Below are 15396 nucleotides of genomic sequence, written 5' to 3' on the forward strand. Positions count from 1 at the left end.
CGGAGCCTTGAACGCATAGTAATACTGATGTAAATTTAGGGCCAAATTTATAAAACTGCAAACAGTTAAGTAAAAATTTCCAACTAACACAATCAAATGCCTTATAGAAATCTAAAGCTAATAATGCAAATGGAGATTGCTTTTTTTAATTGTAATTTATAATTCAAAATAATCTTCTAATCAGGTCTGCAATAAAGCTGAATTGATCTTCATGTATCATTTGTCCAAGATACCCCTTAAGACATTTTGCTAAAAGTGAAGCAAATAGTTTATACAGTAGTCTGTGTTAAGAAGTGAGGTTGACATGGGGTCCTTTTGTGGCTTTAGTAACACCACCACTCTTGATTGGGTTCAAGTCTGTGGAAATTGTGCCCCCTCCAGGATGGCACTGAAAACCTTTTGCAAATGAGATGCCAGAAGTTCACTAAAATGTTTATAGAAGGGACCAATATATCTATCAGGTCCTGGGGCCTTATTGGGTTTAATGTTTTTAATAGCTTCCATCACCTCTTCTAGAGTGATCTGATTTTCCAAATATTTCCTACTTTCTTCATCTAGGGGTTTCACCTTTGTAGATACCTGGTATTGATTAACGTCATTAGAGTTAGAAGAGGAATCAGAATATAACCGTTCATAAAAGTCCATAAGTTTCCAGAATCTTTTGCAGATCTAGACATCTTTCCCCATTCTTCTTTATTATACCAATGATTTTAGTTTTTCTCTTCCTTGTTTTTAACCTATTTGCCAAACGTTTGACCCTTTTCCGCCAAATTCATAATACTTTTTTTTAAGGTGCAACATCCCCATCATAGTTCTATTAATATCTATTGCTTTTAATTCTGCCCTTTCCTATCTACTTTACTTTTACTTTACTTTATTTAGATTTATACCCTGCCCCTCTAGACAAAATTCTACTCGGGGCGGCTTACAAAAAATGATATCTAGGATTGACCTCAGTCGTCGTGAACCACTCTCCTTATATTTTACCATTAAGAAAGTTATCTCTAATGCTAAATGGCTTATTGTTTCATTCATTTCACTTTCTTTGAGAATTCTTTTAAACAAATGCCACGGAGTACAGCCTTCATAGCTTCCCATCTGGTGATATTGGAGATTGAGGGATCCGCATTATCTTTAAAGTAAAATTCCAAGCTTTTATGGATATTATGCTCATGTATTGGGACATGGTGACACTGTGAGTTAAACCGCAGAAGTCTCTGTGCTGCATGGTCAGAAGACCAGCAGTTGTAAGATCGAATCCACGCAAAGGAGTGAGCTCCCGTCATTTGTCCCAGCTCCTGCCAACCTAGCAGTTTGAACACATGTAAAAATGCGAGTAGATAAATAGGTACCACCTTGATGGAAAGGTAACAGTGTTCCGTGTCTAGTCGCACTGGCCACATGACCACAGAAGATTGTCTTTGGACAAACGCTGGCTCTATGGCTTGGAAACGGGGATTACCACCGCGCCCTAGAGTCGGACACGACTGGACAAAATGTCAAGGGGAACCTTTACCTTTACCTATTGGAGATGTTAACAATCCTGAATTGAATCTCCCTATTCTGTCTTCCCTCTGTTGTTTACTTAGATTCAAAGTCACTTTTAAAGGTGTGTGGTCTGTCACTTTGATCATTCCTATTTTAGTTTCCATTACATTATGCAACAAACCTTTTGTAACTAAAACTGTATCTAACCAAGAAAAGACTTCACGTGCCTCAGAATAGTAGGAGTGGACCACTCCTGCAGAGTTAGGTTGGTGTTATGTTCCTGTTATAATCTGCTTTAAAATATTTAACTACTGGTATGCTTGTGTTCATGGGCACATTTGAATTGGGCTGGTGTGCACTAAATGGGGTTGCTTAAGGCTGGGTAGAGGTCTGTATGCTAGTTTGTTGTGATCCTTGCATCCAAATCTAGAATGCAAGGATCACACTAAATGGTATATTCTAGCTTCTTTTAAAAAGCTAGATGAAAGAGAGGTGGGATTCTCCATCCTTATTCCCTCTAGTCACTTCCCGCTTCCAAGAGGAAGATTTCAATTTAAAAGATTATAAGCAGTGAAACATATCAGCGCTGCCCTAATACAGTTTTTAATTTTTTAAAAAAAATCCTCCATGGAGCAGAGGAAGTGTTTAATTTCCAAATATCACGAATCTCTCTTTTTAAGTCACTTAATGAAACAGGAAATTGGGAGAGAGAAACAAAAAATAAACTCCTGATTGCACATACTGGAAATGAACCAAAGTAGCGCCATTCTACATGCACCAAAAATTAGAAGCCCCTTATACAGGCGCAGAAAGGTATGAGTAGGAACATTCTAGGGATGGGGCAGTTCACTCCAGCAGTTAAATCATGTGATTGCCAGAAAAAGGAGTGAATCAGTAAATCCCCACAGCAGACTAAACCACAGGACAAATGCCCATCTGATCACATCCTCTGTTTCTCCACAATCTGTTTTAACACTTGCTTCTTGTCTACAGCAATGGCCCCCAACCTTTTCTAAACCACAGACTATTTGGGGGGGTATCTGTGTATGAGGGGGCAGGGCACCCCCTGCCCACAGGTGGGTGGGGTGCACTCATGGGGCATGCATGCATGGATGGGGTGCGCTCATGGATGGCTGAGCACCCATGTGCATATACACAGGTGGGTTGGCCGTGAATGTGCTTTGGTTTGCGTGCGGGGGTGGGTGGGTGGGAGATCTGTCTCCATGGCTTGATCCTGCCAAGGCCACAGCCCAGTACCAAGCCACGGACCAGGGGTTGGGGATCCCTGGTCTACAGTATATGTTACGTATCAGGGAAACCAAGTTTTGAGGCACACCCATTTCTTTTAGAATAATCCATACCTTCTCAAGAACCACACAAGTCAATGGCTTTGCTGTAATCTATAAAGCATAGACTGATTTTCTTCTGAAATTCTCTGGTACAACTCATTAGCCAATGTGTATTTCTAATATCTCCAACATCTCCTCTATTCTGGCCGCCCTTCATTGGCTACTAGTTCGTTTCCGCATCGACTTCAAGGTTATAACGATAACGTTCAAAGCCCTAAATGGTTTAAGACCTCGGTACCTATCAGAACACCTGCTCCCAGCCAGATCTGTCCGTAATACCTGTTCTTCACAGGCAGGGCGGTTGAGGGCCTTGACCCCAAAGGAGACTCAGAGGGAAAGAACAAAAAAAAAAATGGGCCTTCTCGGCAGTTGCCTCCCCCCCTCCGCGCCTGTGGAACAACCTGCCCATTGAGATCCACCTGGCACTGGCATTGCATGGGTTCAAACGAGCAGTGAAGACTTGGCTCTTCCACCAGGCTTTCCCTGAGTATTAGGTTTTTGAGATCTCGGCCTCCCTTTTACCATCCTTTTTGCATCCTTTTCATCATCCTTTTTACCACCTTCAATGCCATCTGTTTTAATTTATCCTGTTGATTATTATATTTGTTGAATGTATGTATTATACTATTTTTATCCTGTTTTGATATTGTACTGTTTATCTCATTGCTAGCTGCCCAGAGTGGCCTGTTTGCCAGATGGTGCAGGGTATAAATCCAATAAATAAATATGATCTCTAGTGCCTTCCTTTTTGAGACCCAGCTTAAACATTGGGCATTTTTCACTCTATATAGGGTTAGACTCTCAGAGTTTTAGTCTAACCACAACAGAAGGTAAACAGTTGCCCTTCTTGGTAAATGAGGATTTGGAGCTAGTAACCATCAATAGATGCGAACTTGTGTGCAAGGCACAGATAAGTGCGCTGAATCCACAGGAGGTTGCCCCCATGCAACACTCTTGCCCTGCTTATTTTACTTTTTCATACTCATTCAAAAAGGCAGTGTGCAAAATTCTTGGATTATCAATATCAAATGTGTAACCCAGAATACAAATTACATGAGCATTTGCTTAGAACACAGAGATAAATATGGAGTTTCATGGTGGTCCATCTTTGACACATTGGACAATTGTATAATCCACTGATGAGATACATAACATTTTGTACACTTCCAGATGCTCTGGGGTGAGAAAAAAAACCTCTAACAAATTATTAGAAGATGACATGGATACATTTAAATCATAACTGTGCATCCTGTCTGTACAGTCTGGAAATGTATAGATGAACTCATCCAGGGAAGGAAATAAGACAACAATTAAGCAGCACTACGGGTGAGCATTTTTATGACATCATCATCATCATCATCATCATCATCATCATCATCATCATCATCATCATCATCATTTCACACACTATAAAGAAACAATATAATCAATTTTTTTACTTTTTGAAACAAATGATCTAGCAACATTACGGATCATGTCCTGTTTCGAAAGGCTTTGACTTATTTTGAGCTGGCATTTCCATAGATTTATTCCTGTTTTTAAGATCAGAGCAAATAGTCATCTCCAAGGTTGTGTAAGACAGAAACATTTCAGTTCTGTTCTGTGAGTGGAGAAGAGGCATGGAGAAGAATACAAAGGAGGAGGCGGAGTAATGAGCTCCTAGGAGACAATGCAGCAAACCATGGGGACATGTCTCCTCTTGTAAAGACAAAGCTGCCTACACTGCTGGGAAGTGTATTGTATTAGGAAACTGCCTGTCTGGCAGGGAAATCCCTGGAAACAATCCATCTTGAAGAGGTTAGGAGTGGAATGTGGGGTTCCTAGGAGCTTTTGTATGGATTTTCCCTCCCCTCTCTCTCTGAACACATTTTTTCCTACATGGCCCCAGGAACAACACCTCTCTTGGCTTCCAAAGAGGTTCATTCCCACTATGCTGCTGGGAAAGAGGAGACCATATTTAGTACAATGGAGTCCTACACAATACATAATTGCACTTCTTTTTCATGCACAGAAATAGAGGCCTGACCCTAACAACAAGTGGCAACCGAACGAAGGAGGCCACTGTTGCCCCATTGACCAGGGAAACCCATATGTTAACCTACTCTGTCAGGAACCCACAAAGATTATGGTGTGTGTGTGTGTGAGAGAGAGAGAGAGAGAGAGAGAGAATGACAACTGGGATAGATGGGAAACTAGTCCCAAATAACCTCTCAAAATTAAAACTCAGGATGTCATTTAAGTCCTCAACCTGAGAGCTTACAGTGAAACTACTGTGCCTGACTGAAGGCTGATTTGGCCCATATGATAAAATAATAAAGTGATCTAGGTTATTGATGTTATTCTATGAATAATATGGCTCTTAAAATAGTTACTAGACTCTCTCTGACTTTAGCTGCAGTTCCCACACTAACTGTGAAAGAAACGGGTTTTCAGAAGAACAGTGTGGTGTTGCAATCAATCCTTGCTGTGATGCAATATATTTGAGGGTAGTTCTGTCTTGAATAAGGGACGTGGTGGCGCTGTGGGCTAAACCACAGAAGCCTGTGCTGCAGGGTCAGAAGACCAAGCAGTCGTAAGATCGAATCCACGCAACGGAGTGAGCACCCGTTACTTGTCCCAGCTCCTGACAACCTTGCAGTTCGAAAGCATGCAAATGCGAGTAGATAAATAGGGACCACATCGGTGGGAAGGTAACAGCGTTCCGTGTCTAAATCACACTGGCTATGTGACCACGGAAGATTGTCTTCGGACAAACGCTGGCTCTATGGCTTGGAAACGGGGATGAGCACCGCCCCCTAGAGTCGAACACGACTGGACAAAAATTGTCAAGGGGAACCTTTACCTTTACCTTTACCTGTCTTGAATGGGCAATTAAGAGCCATTGATTTTGCAGAAGACCTGCTCCTTATTTGTTGATGTGGCTTGATCCAGCTGCCTTCATTTTTGGACTCTTCTTAGTGGTGGCAGGGACTAGCTATGCGTACTGTCATACTGAACACCTGCACTTCCAAATTTGCCACTACACCACTGGGTATGACTTCAGTGACTTTCCTTCTTCCAATTAATGGTTGCTGCAGAGGAATCTAAATTGCAAGTGTGCCTGAACAGTACAAAAAGAGGGAAATAACTTGATGTGGAGTTGCTGTTCTTGGCTGCAGCCTCACATCAAGCATAATATCAAATTCCAGTCTCAGTGAAATTGGTAAAGCATAAATAATGCCCTTATGTTTCTTTCCTTCCCCTGTTGAATCCAGTGACCTTTTCCACAGCAGTTTCTCAGTCCAGAAGAAGGCCTCTCTGCTTTAAAAGCACCATCAACATCATCACCAGTCCCACCCCTTCTTGCTTTATTACAGTCATCCTGACTTAGACTACATGATCAGTCAATACGCAGCCTTACTATGGATAAATTATCAATGCACTGAAAGGGCAATGTTTATACATTTTAAACTCTGTTGTTGCTCTGTTGCTGGAGTGTGGGAGTACACAAGACATGACCACGTTAAGCAAAGAAAACCACTGAATATTGCAAAGCACAGTTCTAATGAGTGTGTACGCACTTGTGCTTGTATGCAGAGCTGAGAAATGCTTCTTCAGCCAGTAATTTTTAGAAGGCCACAAAATAGCATTAGCAGGAGTTGTACCAATCTTTGCATTGCTACTCATCATTTGTGTGGCACATATAGCAAGGGAATGAGGAGAGAGAGATGCACCTGTTCTCCTTTCAGAATTCAAGCATATACAAGCAGGATCACATTTCTTTCAGAACTATTGCCCTGATAATTGTTTATGGATTTATGTTAGCACGGCAAGAAAAACGAAGATTTATATAAAATTGTGACCTTGGCCAGGAGCCTTGTATGAGGCTTTCCTGAAGCTCTTAACTCTTTAGCAATCTTAAACTGGATAGTGAAACCAGCAGCTGTTCAATGCTCTTGGAGTGAAAAACTACTGGAACAAATACCAAGACTCTCTCTGAAACGGCACTTAACTGTGTAATAAATTTAACCTCTACACCAGATGCTGAGGTGGGATTGGAAATGAAAGCAGAAGGTAGTTGTCTTCGAGATTGTCCCACCCTACAGATCTAGCTGGTCTCAATACAGAGACCCTGATCTGATTGAGCAGGGTAATATCTTCTCAACAGCAGATCTGCCTGTTGAGAAAGTAGTTAGATTCAGTCACAAAAAGTGATCCTTTATTACCGTACTTTAAGAAATTACTGTCTAGTAAGAGCCTTGGAGAAAATCTCATATTTGCCCCAACTCTACATGTTATAAAAACTGTACCAGCCTAATCTCATTTCAAAAAAGGACCTATATAGAGAAACAGGAAAACAAAAATCAAGAGTATTGTGGCATCTCTGTGGGGAAAACATTTCATTGTGAGCTTTCATGGATAGAATCTACTTCTTCCGACACATGAAAACTCTGAAATGTGTTAGCCTCAAAAGTGCCACAATGTTCTTGCTTTTACAGAACAAAGAAAGCACAATACAGACAGTTTGAATAACTGTGGGGGTATTCTTAGATATGTGTGGAAACTTCTGCTTTGAGTAAGCAACAGATATTGCTTTAAGTGAAAAAGAAATCTGTATATTTTAGATCCCAATAAGGTAAGTTTGTTGGGGTGCTACAGTTAGCAACACACCTAGAAGAAAGGGAAAGGTTGGACTGACACAAGGAGGAAATAAAATCCTTCTGAGAGCTTATCTAAAGTAAGGAAGAGAATGATTAGCCAACACAAAGAAAGAGTATATCTGGTAAATCTAGGTATCTACAGTATTCCCATTGTTATTGCCCCCTATAGGCACATGGCCTTTATTGCTGGCATGCTTGCAATCCACTTGCAACAGAACTAGGTGTGGGTTCTTTACCTACCAGTATTGGAAGTTAACCTTTTCTTCTTAACCTTTTCTTTACCATGGACTCCATTTCAATATCTTTTGTTGCTGCGGACCACCAAGACTTAACTCAAGATTTAAAACCCTAAAATGCATCAAATATTTATTTAAAGTTTTCTCATGAATTGTCTCATTGACAAATATTCCTTGCTATAATGGCAAGGAATATTATGATGACTGGAAGAAGCTGGATTTTGCTTTGAATGGGATGCACCTTCATCAACAGCATCAGTTCTTTTAGGTTTCAAATTCAGCCAGTGATCCATTCTGAGGCTCAGCCTAGATGTATTGTTATGAAATTCTCCGTAATATTGAAAAGTCACTTTACCTGACAATAACCAAATTGTTTTATTACTAGAAATCAGAGAAAAAAAACATGATCACAAAGTCTGCCCAAACACCCACTCACGCTGACTGACTCTGACTCTCTCTTCCATGATTTCTGACTCTGTTCAGTAGCAAGAAATAGCACATGCTATAGCTCAGCTACTCAGCGGCATTCATTTGCATATTCTCACCGTGTGAAGAAATATCAAAAATATCAAATATCAAGTTATTTGCTACTAAACAGTTATTTTCATAACCAATTTTTGCTTTTATCTTTAATGGAGACAGTAGCTTAGAAAAGCCGTTTTACACAAATAACCAAATAATCAAAATTAAGATTTTGTTCTACATTCCCTCTTCCCTCTCCTTCTCTTTCTGGCACCTCCAGGAATCCACAGACCACAGGTTAAGAACCTATGCTTTAGATTACAAAAAAACAATTATCCACCCACCCCACCAAACTCTTTCTTGCTTTCCCTCTTCACTTTTCTTTTTAATTCCACCATTTTATCCTTCCCCTTTCATCTTATTGACTATAAGACCATCAAGTCCAACTCCCTGCTCAGTGCAAATCAAAAGTATCTGTCAGATGAACTAAACATGCCAACAAATGCACTAAACGTAATGAAATATACAAGGGCTCAACAACAGACAATTCTAGGGGGAAAGTTTCTGGAATGTGCAAAAGTAAGAAAACTACTTCCTTAGATGAATTCTTTATAGTCTCAGACTAAAGAGGAAAGTGAAGAGCTTGTCTGCAGCCTGTCTTTGTTCCCAAAAATAAGTTTATTCTGCATTGCAATTTGTCGACTCCATGAACAGCCAAGGCAGAAAAAAAAGTTATTAACAGGCACACAACTGAGTGCCAATGTAACAGAGGTAATGGGCAGCTAATTTTGTTGGAAGCTGATTTAATATCCTACAGTAACATTCTAGCACATGGATGTTTAGGTTCACTGTAAGCTGAAGCATTAACAGCCAAATCAAACATACAAGTCTTGTCAATGTTGCAATCCAAGACAAGATGACAGCACTTCGTAGTATTCATGACCTCTCCAGACTCTCCTAAAACTGTTTGTTTTGTCTGAAGCTTGAATTTTCCAAAAGGAAACTGGCTCTTTATGGCCCTTGCTCCGTCAAACCACTTTCCCGCTCTGGAGCTCATATTTGAGTGAAGTATCTCAAGACCTGTTTCCTCTGTAAAAGCATCATACTGAATCATCTGACCATAAAATATGTGGTTAGGAATGTGTTACCCAAATTATAATTAATTAGGCACAATATCCTGTGCGGTTTTGCATCACAGGACTCCACTCTAGCAGAGAAATTCAGCTTTTTAGGGGCTTCTAGACATAACTGTGATAATTAATGCTGCTGTTGCTTCTCCCTCCCCTGTTGTTTTCTCCACTGCTGATTTTAGATTGTTATGCTCCTTTGTCCCTGCTTGTTTTCCTAATGAAACTGGCCAATGTTATAACAAAAATTATAATAATTACTATTACTTTGCTTTCTAACCAACACAAAATCTCCTTTAGCTGAAAGTGACTGAACTACTGAATTTGTGATCATTTGCTTAGTATTTGGGTCAGAACTGATTTCATTAAGAATTCATGTGTTCCAAAAGAAAAAGTTAGTACTGTGTGACCATTTTTAAAAGACTCATGCCATAACTCTACACATTTCAGGTCAGGTTGCATGTCCTTGTTCCACTCCACCCCCAACTCCGTTTGTCAAAAAAGGAGAGAGAAAGCTGTTAACCTTCTCAAAGGATGAGGTATTGCGGAGGGTTTCACATGAACATAGAGGTGAGGAGTGGAAAAAAGGAGCTGAAACATTTGAAAACAGAGCTTCCTACCTCACTTAAAAATCTGTTTTCCTTCACCGAGGCCTAGGGCTGTTGCTGGTTTTGCTGGGTCGGGGGAAGGGTCCCTTTTCAAGCCTGTTTTTGCTGTTCCTCCTAATGGGGTGTTATGTAACCATGAGGGAAGTGACTGCATCAAGGACCCCAGCTGAGAACAGAGGCTTTAAGCCTAAAGCCCAAGAGAACTTGGAAAAAAAATACCCACATCTGTAATATTGAATTAGGCTTATGACTCTAAGGCTGACAGCTGACCCTGGCTGCTAGCAATGCTGAAGTCCAGTCAGTGCCAAATGGTGCCAGGGCAAATTATCCTGACTGGCTGGAAAGGCAAGAGCCGTTGAGGGAGAATGAGGAGGAATTGGAGACATACTGCTTGAATCCTCAGGGAGAATAAAATAACTTTAGGATGGTAGCAGCAGATTGAGTCCCGTCAAAGATCTGGTTCTTCCCAGTGCTCAGTAAAGTTTTCTAAAGACCTTCCTTCTGCACCATTAAAGACTTCTACTGGAATGTAAGAGGAAAAGAGAAAAGTTCAGGTAACAAAGTGAGGTGATGGAAGCCTCATTATGAGGCATGAGCCAGGCTTCTGCCCCATTCAGATAACCTAAACCAGAGTGGGAAAACTTTAGCCTGCCAGGTATTTTGGCATTCAGCTCCGAGAAACCCCTACCCGTGTGACCACTTATAAGGAATCATGGGAGTTGCAGTCCAAATATCTAGAGAGCTAACAGTCCTGTTAAGGTTCTCTACTAAGGGCCTTGGCAAAGCTCTCGCTTTCTCTCCCTTTTTTTACCATATTTTTCCATGTACAAAACACTACTTTTTCCTAAAATCATTACACTAAAAATGAGGGGCATCTTATACATGAAAGTAAGTTGAGGAGAGAACAAAATGGCCTGTACCTTGCCTCTGTAAACAGGCTTCCTTCAATCACAAGGCTTAGCTTCCTACAGTCAGGAGACTTGGCTTCTTCCAGAGTTCAGTATTTGTAGCTGTGGGATCTGCTTTTTTGTCCTTTTCAGGAGATTGTGTAATTATGGTGATCAGCGTGTTTTTTGTTATGGATGTACTTAACTATCCCACACACTACACCAGAACACAGCAAGAGTTCTAACTCCTGTCCTCTGAAGATGCCGGCCACAGAGACTGCTGAAACGTTATGAAGAACAACCTCCAGAACACGACCAAACAGCCCAAAACACCTACAACAACCATTGGATCCTGGCAGTGAAAGCCTTTGAGAATATTTTGCCAGTTTGTTTCTTGATGTCAGTATTAGAAAAGTAACATGTTTCTGAAACAATCAAATGATGAAATTTTAAAAGAGGAAAAGCAATTAAAAATAAACCACAATGTGAAGATACTAAAAATATAATTTTACCTATTAATAATTCTTTTAGTAAGCTGGTTTTTGTAGCCCTACTTTTCTGTATAAGTGATAGGAGAAAAAAACCTCAACAAATGGATTCATATTTGTAGGAAGAATTAGGATGGTGGTGGTGGAAAACATTGTAAGAACATGTTCAATGCTAATACTGTTTGCAAAGAAAGCAAAAATGTCAGTACTCTTACATCAATCAATGATGTATTTACCATAATCAGTAGGCAGGAATCCACAAACTGATTTTTGATGGCTTGTTATTCACTGTTCACTGGGGCCAGCCGTTTGTTTAATTGGGTGTTAGTACTGAGCTGTGAATAAGGGTGAAAGAGGAGAGTGCAAAAAATGGTCTGAAGCTCAACATCAAAAATACTAAGATCATGGCCACTGGTCCCATCATCTCCTGGCAAACAAAAGGGGAAGATATGAAGGCAGTGACAGATTTTACTTTCTTGGGCTCCATGATCACTGCAGATGGGGACAGCAGCCACAAAATTAAAAGACACCTGCTTCTTGGGAGGAAAGCGATGACAAACCTAGACAGCATCTTAAAAAGCAAAGACATCATCTTGCCAACAAAGGTCAGCATAGTCAAAGCTATGGTTTTTCCAGTAGCAATGTATGGAAGTGAGAATTGGACCATAAAGAAGGCTGACCCTCAAAGAATTGATGCTTTTGAATTGTGGTGCTGGATGAGGCTCTTGAGAGTCCCCTGGACTGCAAAGAGAACAAACCTATCCATTTTGAAGGCAATCAACCCTGAGTGCTCACTGGAAGGACAGATCCTGAAGCTGAGGCTCCAGTACTTTGGTCATCTCATGAGAAGACTACCTGGAAAAGATGCTGATGTTGGAAAAGTGTGAAGGCAGGAGAAGAAGGGAAGGACAGAGGATGAGATGGTTGGACAGTGTCACTGAAGGTACCAAGATGAATTTGACCAAACTGCGGGAGGCAGGGGAAGACAGGAGGGCCGGTGTGCTCTGGTCCATGGGGTCATGAAGAGTTGGACACAACTTCACAACTAAACAACAACTGAGCTGCGCTAACAGCGTTTAGTATAAACTCAAGAAAGTATGTATCTAAACCAGGGCTTGGGCAACTTCCAGAGGTGTGGGGTCAAAACAAGCCCACTCCCAGTACATAGGAGGCAGCACCCCATAACAAAAAACAATTTCTTTCAAAAATTAGATTTCTAGCTGAAAAACCACCTTCCACCCTCTAGTGTCCAAATATATGTTTTAGAATTAAAATGATGTTTGTTGGGCCCAGAGGGTCCTCAATATGTGGCAAACCTTTCCCCATGCCCCCCACAGGAACAAGGGAACTTTTTTGAGCTTTAAAACTTGTGTGACATGAAGGCTGCAGGGGTGCCAAATCTGGGGTTCAGGGGCTGCATCCAGCCCACAGGCTGCATGTTCTCCATCCCAATTTAATGTTAAAATGAATTTTTAAAACTTGTGACTAGGACCCAATTATGTATGTCTGCTGGATCCACTTGTTCCACCAGAATCAGGACTTCCCCTTCTTCAGGTAGCCCCTCTGCACCTGAAAAACCTGTTCTGGAGACAGCTGGGAAACCCAGTGCAGTGGGACTTTTGGCATCCAAAGGCCTTCATCAGGATGATTAGGAGAAGAAACCCCATTGACTTTTGTGCCAGACCCCAAACTGCACCGTTGAGCCTCAGCTAATATTTGTGAAAACATTATTTCCAAGATATTCTGATGCAAAATTTAGTTCAGGATTGTGTTTCAGCACACAGTTCTTGAAAACAAAATATATGCAAACATTTCCCTTGATTTGGCACTAGGTAGGCTTCATATTTCCAATACTTTGGCTATCTCATGAGAAGAGAAGACTCCCTAGAAAAGACTCTGGTGTTGGGAAAGTGTGAAGGCAAGAGGAGAAGGGGACGACAGAGGATGAGATGTGGGACAGTGTCATCGAGGGTACCAACATGAATTTGACCAAACTCCAGGAGGCAGTAGAAGACAGGAGGGACTGGCGTGCTCTAGTCATACATGACTTAACAACTAAACAACAACAACAAGGCCTCATATTGAGTACAGTATTTAGTTCTGGACACTGCACTTTAAGAAGGATGCAGAGAAACTAGAACAAGCTCAGAGAAGGGCAACAGGGATAATCAGGGGACCGGAAAAGATTCCCTATGTTGAAAGACTGAAAATACTAGCCATGTTTAGGCTTGAGAAAAGAAGACTGATGGGAGATATAATATTTTTCAAATACTTGAAAATTACTCAAGTTACAGGAAAACAGATTTATACTGAATATCAGGAAATACTTCTCAACTGTTAGAACAGTACAACAATGGAACCAATTACTTCAAGAAACATAGAATCATAGAAAAGTGAAGTTGGAAGGGGCCTACAAGGCCATCATCCAATCCCCTGCTCAATGCAGGAATACAATCAAAGCATATCTGACAGATGATTATCTAAGTTTTTGAATGCCTCTAGTGTTGGAGCCATGGGACGTGGTGGTGCTGCCGGTTAAACCGCAGAAGCCTCTGTGCTGCAAGGTCAGAAGGACAGCAGCCGCAAGATCAAATCCACTCAACAGGCGAGCTCCTGTCACTTGTCCCAGCTCCTGCCAACCTAGCCATTCGAAAGCATGTAAATGAAAGTAGATAAATAGGTACCGCTATGGTGGGAAGGTAATGGCGTTCTGTGTCTAGTCATGCTGGCCACATGACCATGGAAACTGTCTACAGACAAACGCTGGCTCTATGGCTTGGAGAGGGGGATGAGCACCACACCCTAGAGTCGGACATGACTGGACTAAATGTCAAAGGGAACCTTTACTAGTGTAGAAGCACTCACCAACTCCCGAGGTAACTGGTTCCACTATCGGAGTGCTCTAACAGTTAAGATGTTTTTCCTGATATTCAACCGAAATCTGGCTTCCTTTAACTTGAGCCCATTGTTGCATGTCCTGCACTCTGGGATGATCAAAAACAGATCTTGCCCCTCCTCTGTACGACAGCCTTTCATATTTGGAAAGTGCTATCATATCACCCCTCAGTCTTCTCTTCTCAAGGCTAAACATGCCCAATTCTTTCAGCCTTTCCTCATAAGGCTTGGTTTCCAGCCCCCTGATCATCCTTGTCACCCTTCTCTGAAGTTCCAATTTGCTATCATTCTTCTCCAGAACTAGACACAATGCTGAAGGTGAGGCCTAATCAGTGTTGAATAGAGAGGAAGTAGCACCTTGCAGGATTTGGAAATTATACTTCTATTAATGCAGCCTAAAATAGCATTAGCCTTTTTTTGTAGCCACATCACACTGTTGGCTCATGTTTAGCTTGTGATTGATGACAATTCCAAGATCCTTCTCGCTCGTAGTTTTGCTGAGACAGGTATCCCCTATCTTGTAACTGTGCAATTGGCTTCTTTTTCCGAGGTACAGTACTTTGCACTTATCCCTGTGGAATTTTATTCTGTAGCTTTCTGCCCAGTGCTCCATCCTATCGTCATTTTTAATTTTGTTTCTAGGGTATTAGCTATTGCGCTCAATTTTGTATCATCTGCAAATCTGACAAGCATTCCCTGCACTCCCTCATCCAAATCATTAATAAAAATATTGAAGAGCAACAGGTCCAGGACTGAGCTTTGGGGAAGCCCACTAGTTACTTCCTCCCAGTTAGAGAAGGACCCATTAATCATCACCCTCTGAGTATGATTCTGTAGCCAATTGTGTATCCACTTGACACTTGATCTATCCATCCCACACCTAGTTAGCTTGTTAATCAGGATATCATGGGGTACTTTGTCAAAAGCTTTGCTGGAGTCAAGATATACTACATCTACAGCATTCCCTCTGTCTGTCAGGGATGTTACCTGATCAGAAAACAAGATCAAATTAGTTTGGCAGGGTTTGTTCTTGAAAAATCCGTGTTGGCTTCTAGTTATTGCAGCGTTGTTTTCTAGGTGCTTACACAATGACCGCTTTATGATCTATTCCAGAATTCTGCCTGGGATTGATGTCAGGCTGACTGGCCTGTAGTTCCCAGGTTCCTCTTTTTTGCCCTTTTTGACCACCAAGGAGATGGTAAGCAGTCCAAGGCTG

This window comes from Pogona vitticeps, chromosome 1 (genome assembly GCF_051106095.1).
Source record: "Pogona vitticeps strain Pit_001003342236 chromosome 1, PviZW2.1, whole genome shotgun sequence".
In the NCBI taxonomy this organism is placed as follows: Eukaryota; Metazoa; Chordata; class Lepidosauria; order Squamata; family Agamidae; genus Pogona; species Pogona vitticeps.